At 39.3% G+C, this 11,315-nt stretch overlaps 1 long non-coding RNA gene across 1 annotated transcript; it reads left to right on the forward strand.

Moving 5' to 3' along the window:
- The first annotated feature begins 4,126 nt into the window (after nt 1-4,126).
- On the forward strand, nt 4,127-8,505 carry LOC308302764. The gene is made up of 8 exons (XR_013962960.1): nt 4,127-4,304; nt 4,994-5,034; nt 5,440-5,486; nt 6,097-6,170; nt 6,275-6,383; nt 6,979-7,054; nt 7,661-7,737; nt 8,021-8,505. It is a non-coding gene; the product is annotated as an uncharacterized lncRNA (long non-coding RNA).
- Nucleotides 8,506-11,315: the final 2,810 nt, after the last annotated feature.

Below are 11,315 nucleotides of genomic sequence, written 5' to 3' on the forward strand. Positions count from 1 at the left end.
TATCCCAACATCATGTTGACGTCGAACACTGACATGCCCTTGTCGGATTTTTGACCAAACCTCAATGTCTGCCCAACGTTATTTTACTAACGTCCACATAACCTTGAAGTCTAACATCATTAGACATAGATATTTGGTTGGTTTTAGGTTGTGTTGGTAACTAACGAATAACCAACGTGTGTTCAACGTGTTTTCCCAACATCAGGCTGATGTTGAATCACTGACATGCTGTTGTCGGATATTTGACTGAACCTCAGTGTCTGTCCAACGTTATTATAATAACGTCTACACAACATTGCAGTCTAACGTCATTAGACGTTGACATTTGGTTGGTTTTAGGTTGTGTTGGTAACTGACCAATAACCAACGTCTGTTCGACTTATTATCCCAGCGTCATCTTGACGTCGAATACTGACATGCTCTTGTCTGATATTTGACCAAACGTCAATGTCTGCCCAATGTTATTATGACAACGTCCACACAACGTTGCAGTCTAACATCATCAGACGCTGATATTTGGTTGGTTTTAGGTTGCGTTGGTAACTAACCAATAACCAATGTCTGTTCAACGTATTATCCCAACGTCATATTGATGTTGAATTCTGACATGCTCTTGTCTGATATTTGACCAAACGTCAATGTCTGCCCAACATTATCATGACAACGTCCACACAACGTTGCAGTCTAACATCATCAGACGTTGATATTTGGTTGGTTTTAGGTTGTGTTGGTAACTGACCAATAACCAACGTCTGTTCGACGTATTATCCCAACTTCAGGTTGACGTTAGGGTCAGATGCTGTTGTCGGTATTAGACCAAACCTCAATGTCTGCCCAACGTTATTTTACTAACGTCCACATAACGTTGAAGTCTAACATCATCGGACGTTGATATTTGGTTGGTTTTAGGTTGTGTTGGTAACTAACCAATAACCAACGTCTGTTCAACGTATAATCCCAACGTCAGGTTGATGTCGAATTCTGACATGCTCTTGTCGGATTTTTGACCAAACCTCAATGTCTGCCCAACGTTATCATGACAACGTCCACACAACGCTGCAGTCTAACATCATTAGACATAGATATTTGGTTGGTTTTAGGTTGTGTTGGTAACTAACCAATAACCAACGTCTGTTCAACGTATAATCCCAACGTCATATTGACGTCGAACACTGACATGCTCTTGTCGGATTTTTGACCAAACCTCAATGTCTGCCCAACGTTATCATGACAACGTCCACACAACGCTGCAGTCTAACATCATTAGACATAGATATTTGGTTGGTTTTAGGTTGTGTTGGTAACTAACCAATAACCAACGTCTGTTCAACGTATAATCCCAACGTCATATTGACGTCGAACAATGACATGCTCTTGTCGGATTTTTGACCAAACCTCAATGTCTGCCCAACGTTATCATGACAACGTCCACACAACGTTGCAGTCTAACATCATTAGACGTAGATATTTGGTTGGTTTTAGGTTGTGTTGGTAACTAACAAATAACCAACGTGTGTTCAACGTGTTTTCCCAACATCAGGCTGATGTTGAATCACTGACATGCTGTTGTCGGATATCATCAGACGTTGATATTTGGTTGGTTTTAGGTTTTGTTGGTAACTGACCAATAACCAACGTCTGTTCAACTTATTATCCCAACGTCAGGTTGACTGCTTAACTTACAATGCTGTATGCATTGCAAAGGATTATGCTTTGCTGGGGATAAAAACAGAACATCTCTGGTTAAAGACCACATAAAGTATGCAGTTTAAGGGACAGTAAGGTGTCATTACAGTTAGGGACATCTGAATGTTTATGAAATTAAATTAATTTGGATTATAGCATTCATTGACTATCAGTGTCTCTCTTGAATGTAATGGTAGTTACAGGTAAGCATGAGCATTCAGTTAATCTTGGATGTGAACAAGACCAGTATAACGGGGGAGTTTATTGGCATGGACATAGTGAACAAGGTATCTAGCAAGAATGTCAAAGTTCCTTGATAAGCAACCCCTGAGGACACTAGCCACTTCATTGGTCCAGCGTACCATTACATTGGCTCAACAAAAAACTAAAGATAGGCCGCAACAGTGCCGATTATAAATGAATGTGGGTTGTCCTTAAAGTCCAAGACCATTTCAATTTCAATGTTTTGAATCCTAAATAAGAGCTAGTGTATCTAATCTGAAATGACAGGAATTTTGGAGGACAAGTAGGCCTATATTTCTTCAGTGGGGGTATAACAAAATGCATTGTGGCCTAAACTCGGGCGATAAAGAGAGAAAGACAGACAGACAGATAGGCACACCATGATGCTTATCTAACAGTACACAGCAGAATGCTGTGACAATGACCTCTGAATCTTGCCTAGAGTCCATGATTAAAGGCATATCATTCAGCCACAGAAGGGCTTACATAGGCTAGAAATGGCTAACTGTTAATGGAAAGGTCTTGACCTCAGCTGTAATAGGTCATTGTTGAACATCTATGGGACACCATCAAATGGGATATACCCATTTAAAGATAAAAACAACATATCCCATAATATCTCCTGGCACAGGGATCATCAATGTCTGTACATTGACACATGTGGCGAGACTTGCCTTTGACCATGGTAGATTTTAGATTTTGTTTTTAAATAACAATGTTGTAATTTTGATCATGAGACTAAATTTCTGTCCCAGTCTCCAGGGTTTCTTCAGGATATGTATGACACTATATTCCACTAGTACAGTGGTTCTCAATTTATTTGTATTATTATTATTTTTAAGGACCCATAACTCTGAGAGTGTTTATGGGTCCATTTGGTTCCATACACTCTCAGAGTTACAGACCTGTAATGTTCGATTTGGACCGCATTCAAGGAACTTTGAGGTCCCTCTCAACCTGCTTTGAGAACCACTGTGCTAGTAGACATTTGAGACTGGCTCTTTGTGTGCTACTGGTAACATTATTGTCCACTCCATGGCAAAAATATCATTCAGACAAAAATGTCCACCGCAAGCCAGCCTGGGGTATCCACAGTTTAATACCGCATACTATTAACTATGAAGTTTATCAATGTAAAACATTATAGATGTGACATAGAACAAAGTGTACAAATCAGCCCAACATACACAACCCATTATGGACGGGAACCCCTGTTTTATCCCTCAGGCGTTTTTTTCTGAAAACTTAGGTCAGGCTTTAGAAGGTATCGACCTTATGTCTTAATGGTTTAAAAACAGTAAAGATATATGGAATGGCAACCTGATATTAACTGCATTTGTTCTCGAAGTGGGGTCCTTGAGGGAGTTCCAGGGGGTCCCCTGCTAAATGATAGTTAGGAATGAAATGGACCCTTATGGGTAACTCATAGAGTGTACAAATGGAACCAAAATGGACCCATTAACATTGATTTTACAATAAATTGGGGTCTCAGATAGAAATGCCATAAAATGGAGGTCCGTACTTAGACTAATGCATGTCAAACTGGGGTTCTTGCAATTAAAATAGTTGAGAATCACTGCTTGACTCATCAAAATCTTCTCTAATGGAAATGTTTCTTCTTTGAAATGTTTGAGATCCACTACCATACTGTATTCCTCAATGCTTCAGAAGCTTAATATAAAACTATCCTGCTTGAAATGAGTATAATACAATAAAAACATCATCCTGACGTCAACCTGACGTTGGGATAATACGTTGAACAGACGTTGGTTATTGGTTAGTTACCAACACAACCTAAAACCAACCAAATATCAACGTCTGATGATGTTAGACTTCAACGTTATGTGGACGTTAGTAAAATAATGTTGGGCAGACATTGGTTATACAAGCAAATTATCATCTGTAATTAAATCTGATTAAAACACATTTTAATGCCTATCTTTTGGGATATTATAGTTTGGAGGAAACATATGAAAGATGAAGGGAGCCATCTTTGTAGTTACAGAGAGGAACACAATATATGTGTGTTTATGGAAAGCAGTTTGAAAATCAACTACACTGCCCACAATGCAATTGCAAATGCCTGATTGGCTGTGTGTCATGTGACTGTGATGTGGCCAGCTACCACTGGCTCTGCTGAGAGCACACCCCCACTTTGAATCCAAACAGCCCACAGCAGTTACGTTTGTCACCAACAGCAAGCATTGAGAGCTGCTTGTCTAAAAGTGATTTAAGATAAAACTAAACTAAATAAAATCACTGTTGATTGTTGAACAGGAAGATAGGTTGCTGCCAGTCTATTTGTGGGATTAAATCTACATTATGGAGACTTTTTGCACACAGAGAAGGAGTTTTGGAGCAGGGAGATGACACAGGTATGTAAAGCTATTTTAATTGATTGCTTTTGCTTCCAGTACTTTTTACAACTTCACTATTTACAATTCATACTCCAGTGTTTTCAGCCCTTTTCATGTCAAGGACCCCAAAATCCAAAATGACTATTTGGCTGCAGACCCCTTTTAATATGTGACAGGAACCCTCATTCCTGTAAAAAAGTTTCCATTATATAATGTTTCCAAGGTCCATTATTTATTCAGCAGTTAAATAGTGTTATTGTGACAGTAATCATTGCTATTTATATAGTGTTTGTTTAGTAATGTTAGGTTGGTTCCAGCCTTCCAGGTGGTCCCCAGCTAAATGATGGGGAGTTGATAACCAAATGGACCCCTATAGATCTTTTAATTACTGTAAAATCAAACCAAATGTACAAGCTAAATTATTTTTTACACATGATCTGTATTCCTAAATTATTAGGTATGAGACTGAGAGGCTAAATCTCACTAAATGGTGGTCCATGGCTCAAATGCATAATTGACAAACACTGATTTTGTGCCATGGTTCTCAAAGTGGGAGTGGGAGCTAGAAGTGATTAACAGGAGTGTGTGTGTGTGTGTGTGTGTGTGTGTGTGTGTGTGTGTGTGTGTGTGTGTGTGTGTGTGTGGTACATGGCTCATTTGTAATGTATTTTGTAGTCTTTCAACTTTTGTTTTTCTTCTGTCAACAGAAAATTCCAACGTCGAAAAGAAAACCAGTCTATGCAATATGGTAGGTTAAGTCTCCTCTTACCACCCTTTAGCAAAGTCCTTTTTAATCCAGGAAATCCAGTAGTAATCCACAATAGGAAAATAAAAGGTATCTTCATCCTGTGGTATAATATCCAAGATCCAATATAGAATACAGCATGACTTTTGCATGAGACTTCTCCTTCTCTTCTTACCCTGTACTGCCAAAGCTGCACTTCACAGGTGTTACAAACATGTCTGAATGCCAATCTACTGCAGCCAATCACTGCAGGAACTAGTCAAGTACTAAATAATATACTGTACATGCTCATATTATGCAATGTGTTCTTGTAGATAATTTTGTGTCTAATGCAACATTGTTGTTTGATGGAGTATGATAAAATCTAACCTATTCATTTCCTTTTTCACTCTCTCTCTGTTACATGAGGTGTCTCTGTGGTGGTATGAGGTGATCCTGGGAGCTAAGCCAACCAGGTAATTTACTTAATTAATAATGATTTATTTGAACTGAGAAGCCATTCTACAGCCTCACATTGTGTGTGCTTGTAGATCAGCTATTTTTGTGACTTCGGTCCATTATATCTCCCCTTTAATGATTGAATGATTGCACTCTCCCACAGTAATAAGGAAAAGAAAAAACAACACATGTTGACCATTTTTACACTTTGTTAATTTTAAGCTCAGTGTCAGGGAAGCCCACAATGAGAGTAAATGCCAGCAGAACAATATTGCAAGCCATTTTGGCAAAACCTTGATCGGCGCTACCCACACGTTAGGTTGTGTAGCTCATGCCTCGAATGCCCGATGCTTACAAGCTGTACTTTGTTGTAAAGGTGACGAATCAATGATAAAAATGATATAAAACAATACAAATTGGTATTATTAAAGGGGAGATAATGGACCGAAGTCAAGTTTCCTTTCTTTTTGTGCTGATTTTATTTCCTTTCTCTCTGTGTCTCAGGTGCCGTACGTTGGGTGGCTGCTTGTTCTTGTGACGCAGTGTCCAGTCCTGTCTTATGTGGAAGCAAACATGTATGAACTAGTCACTAGTCTGTTTTCACTTCTCCCTCTCTCTCTCTCTCAGGTGTCTGCTGTGCTTGTCCCGCCTTTCCTTTGGGATAGACATGGTGGTTTCTACTCTTGGGAGATAACAACCAGGTAGTCTGATCATTGTTTTGTACTAAATAGCCAATCTACAAACTGTTGTGCGATGGAACATTATAACGCTTTGATTGGGTGTCTAACCTCTCTTTCTCTCTCAGGTGGCGTGACGTGTCTGATAGTCCTTTCGGACCTGGTGCCAGTGGTTGACAGGATAGAGGATGGCGAGAGGAGCAACATCTCTGTGATGACCAAGCTTTTAAGACCTTGGTAGGCTTTATATGAGTCACAGTATAAAGTGCATGTTTCAACATGGAAGAAGAGGAGGTTCGCACACTGTTCCAGAGCTCCGGTAAATAGTTATTATTCTATCCTAATAAACTATTTACTGGAGCTCTGGAACAGTGTGTGAACCTCCTCCTTCCATGGTGTGTATATTATATATTCCTTGGTTCGGCACCTGTAAATCTTTGGAGATGTGCTTGCTTCCCTCTCTGCATGTTTCAACATACAATATGAATTAACCCTTGTGTGATGTGGTTTTCAGTGTCTGCATAATTATTTGTTTAATTATTCTAGGCGATGGCCTGTCTGCATGTTTTCATTTTTTCGCAGCTTAACCACTGGAACCCCCTCTTATGACAATGTCATGATATGTGAAAATTATGTGAAAATAAATAAATACAATTTTGCATGAATGTAGCTTAGACCTGCTGTTGCTGAGCAGATTTGGTGTAGAGGGTTTAAAAAAGCGGACCACCCTGGGCCACCTGATCAACAAGGGATCAAGAGATTATATGCCATGTTTACAAAAGAACCTTACCCTACTATATTGTTCACAAAAATGTAATATGTTTTTCTTCAGGCTCTTCGGTAACCACATGAAGGGGGAAAAGGAAGGTGGCTTTGGAGAAGACTGATGTATTTTAGAGCAATACAAGGTAACTTCATGTTGACCAAGGACAGACAATTGGCACACACCAATCTGTAAATAATGTAATTGGGCAAAACATGTCCTTCCCTTTGATACAATGGCAAGTGTCTTTGATTTGGTGTCTAACCCAGGGGGTTTCAAACATTTTTGACTCGGGTCACCTCGCCCCTGTAAATAATATTTTAATCCACAGCACCCTTGAAGTACACTGTAAATATTTTGAATCTTACACCATTGGAGAAATATCAGTTTCCATTAGAACTGACTGAAAATAACTTTATACTTTATGTTTAACCACTTGAACCCCAGCATCCCTATTCTGGGAGGAAGGTTCACCAAAAATAGCCGATCTACAAGCTCACAGCGCGTCGTGACATGTTGTGAGCTTGTAGATCTGCTATTTTTGCAGAAGAGAGTTGGCCGTAGATGGAAAAATAACTCCTCACAAATCAGGTCAGTTTTACTTAGTGAACTGATATTGATGTAGTGATATTGATGATCAGATTATTCTGAGACACCCCTGGACTGGCATCAAGGCACCCTAGGGTGCAACAGCACCCACTTTAGGAAACCCTGGTCTAACCTATTTCCTTCTTTCTTCTCTCTCTCTTAGCTGGCGTGATGTGTCTGCTTGGGTCCAGTCGTTGAGAGGATGGAGAGAAGAAGCACCTCTGTGACCAAGCTTTTTAAGTAAGTAAGAAGTAATGCACAGCATAACACAGTATAAGGTTTGGGTGTTCTGTGGTTTTCAGTGTCTTACAATTTAATTCTTCTGGGTGAGGGCCTGCTTAACCAACTGAACTCTTGTTATTTTAAGGTTATGAGGGTGAACATGATGTGAAGTTTTCAAGTTTTTGTATGCATTGTGACCTTGTAGACACACCTGTAAATAATTTAATTTGCAAAACATGACAATGTGGTGGTGTAAGGTTATGACAGCATGTTACATATTTTGTATTCTCTTTTTCTACAGATGCCGTCATGACGTTCAACCCAGAAGCAGAGGACAACCTAAAGCAGCAGAGGCGGGAGACACAGGGGAACTGTCCATTTCAAGAGGGACACTATGGACTGATATAACTTGAATTAGTTCTGGTTGGACCTAAAACCTGGTAGCTCACTGGACATGCAGGCAAGAGGAGGCAGCAGGGGACACAAACGCATGCACTCAGAACTGATTGAACTGACACTGTGAATTCTGGGGGATCTTGGTAGTTCTGTTTGGACCTACAGTTTAATCTGGCAACTCACCGGAATACATTTTTTAAATTATTTTTTGTAGTTGTGAACTCACCGGAATATATTTTTTTAAATAATTTTTGTTGTTGTTGTGAACTCACTGGATTATATTTTTTAATTATTATATTTTTGTTGTGAACACACCGGAATATATTTTATTAATAATTTTGTTGTTGTTGTGGGACATATGCAAGTAAAAAGGAAACTGTCTGGAAGTTCTCTCTGAGGTAGGCTGTGCTATTATTTCATGTATTTCTTTATTTGTCCAGTGTTAAGGTAAAAAAAAGGTGAACTGTTATGTTCTTTTCTGGATCAAGCTTAATCAGACCTAGTGACTGCTGTGTGAGCTACCCTCTATTCACTATTCAGTACTTGACACAATTTGGTGTCATACTGTCATATGTCTGGAAGTTGATGTGATGTTAGCGTTGGTTTTCACGCCCTGATGTTTTGCATTTCCAACTTTGGTCATTGATGTCAACCTAATGTTGGGTTTTGACAGCAATGCACCTCTTGCTTACATGTCTAACCAACATTGGAGGATGACGTCTTGCCAACGTTGGGTTATGTTCATTTAACCAAATTAGAACTTGTATCCAAATTTGGAGTTGAACCAGTAATCGTCTACATAACATCTGAGATTAACATCAAGCTGACGTTGGATTATGTCAGTCCAATTTTATTCAACTAAAATAACTTTTATCCAACGTTAGGAGACCAACCAAAATTCAATGTCAAGATAACATCAGATGCTTACATCAAATCAATGTTTGCCTTATGACGTCAATCCGATTTACTTTTCAACAAAAATACATTGGGAGTCTAACCTTTAATCAATGTCTACATGACATCAGAGATTGACATCAAACCAATGTTGGGTCATGACGTCAATCAAACTTAAAAACCCAACGTTGGGAGTCTAACCTTTAATCAACGTCTACATAACATTAGAGATTGACATCAAACAAATGTTATGTTATGACGTCAATCAAACTTTGATTTTCAACCAAAATACAACCGGTATCCAACGTTGGAAGTCTAACCTTTAATCAACGTCTAAGTAACATCAGTGATTGACATTAAATCAACGTTAGTTTAAGATGTCAAACCAACATCAGGTTATGACATCAAACCAACATCGGGTTATGTCGTCTAACCAACGTTAGGTTATGACGTCAGACAAACTTTCTTTTTCAACATCCAACGTTGGGAGTCTAACCTTTAATCAACGTTTACGTAACATCAGAGATTAACATTAAATCAACATTAGTTTAAGATGTCAAACCAACATCAGGTTATGACGTCTAACCAACGTTAGGTCATGATGTCAGACAAACTTTCATTCACAACGAAAATACAACTGGTATCCAACGTTGGGAGTCTAACCTTTAATCAATGTCTATATAACATCAGAGATTAACGTTAAATTGACGTTAGTTTAAGATGTCAACCCAACATCAGGTTACGATGTCTAACCAACGTTAGGTTATGACGTCAGACAAACTTTCATTTACAACGAAAATACAACTGGTATCCAACGATGGGAGTCTAACCTTTAATCAACGTCTATGTAACATCAGAGATTAACGTTAAATCGGCGTTAGTTTAAGATGTCAAACCAACATCAGGTTACGACGTCAAAGCAACATCAGGTTCTGACGTCTAACCAACGTTAGGTTAGGACGTCAGACAAACTTTCATTTACAACCAAAATACAACTGGTATCCAACATTGGGAGTCTAACCTTTAATCAACGTCTATGTAACATCAGAGATTAACGTTAAATCGACGTTAGTTTAAGATGTCAAACCAACATCAGGTTACGACGTCAAAGCAACATCAGGTTCTGACGTCTAACCAACGTTAGGTTAGGACGTCAGACAAACTTTCATTTACAACCAAAATACAACTGGTATCCAACGTTGGGAGTCTAACCTTTAATCAACGTCTATGTAACATCAGAGATTAACGTTGAATCGACGTTAGTTTAAGATGTCAAACCAACATCAGGTTACGACGTCAAAGCAACATCAGGTTCTGACGTCTAACCAACGTTAGGTTAGGACGTCAGACAAACTTTCATTTACAACCAAAATCCAATGGTCATCCAACGTTGGAGTACAACGTTGTCCCAACGTTGTACTGACGTCGTGTGCCAGCTGGGTAGTAGTTTATGTTCACGTTCACCTGGCCCTGAAACTTGACGGTCGCTGATAACATGACGTGCTACCGTCATGGGTGAGGGTGTTCATGGGTTTGCACAAGCCTCTTCATCAGCCTATACAAACTACACAAACATTCAGATTTCACAAACAAAGTGCTTTCTAAAGTCTCACACCTGTCTAAATACGGGCCGGTATTCTATAATTACCCGGATTCTCCGTGTTCTTTAATAAGAAGCCTTTTTATCCGATATCTTTCTGTATTTCCGGACCCATTTTTCAAGGCCACGCCCACATTTCAGTGTTCAATAGATGGGGTTGGTGCGCAAGGGGAACGCCAGGAAAACAGAAAACGATCGGATAAAAAGGCTTCTTATTAAAGAACACGGAGAATCCGGGTAATTTTAGAATACCGGCCAGTATTCCGACAGATGTGAGACTTTATAAAGCACTTTGTTTGTGAAATCTGGATGTTTGTGTAGTTTGTGTAGGCTGACGAAGTCGCTTGTGCAATCCATGCGAACCCTCACCCATGACGGTCGCGACGCGGACGTGCGACCGTCATGTTTCAGGGCTAATGTTCACTTTTGCTGTTATTTTGAAGTCCGGGGAAGTGAAACGCTTACTTGACTTGACTTGACGGTTCGTGTCGGTTAGGTTGTTGATAGTGATGGGATTTATGGCTCTATGAAGTGAGCTGGATCTCTGGGATCCGTTCCTTTCAAAGAGCCGCTCAAAAGACTTGTTTAGTTAATTAATTTAGTTCAATTCAACCCTTAGTAGCTTACATTTCTGCGGCTGCCTTTTTGAAAATAGCCGATCAATGGGACACATTGTGTGCTTGTAGATCTGCTATTTTCAAATAAT

This window comes from Nannobrachium achirus (assembly GCF_963921795.1).
Source record: "Nannobrachium achirus genome assembly, chromosome: 18".
In the NCBI taxonomy this organism is placed as follows: Eukaryota; Metazoa; Chordata; class Actinopteri; order Myctophiformes; family Myctophidae; genus Nannobrachium; species Nannobrachium achirus.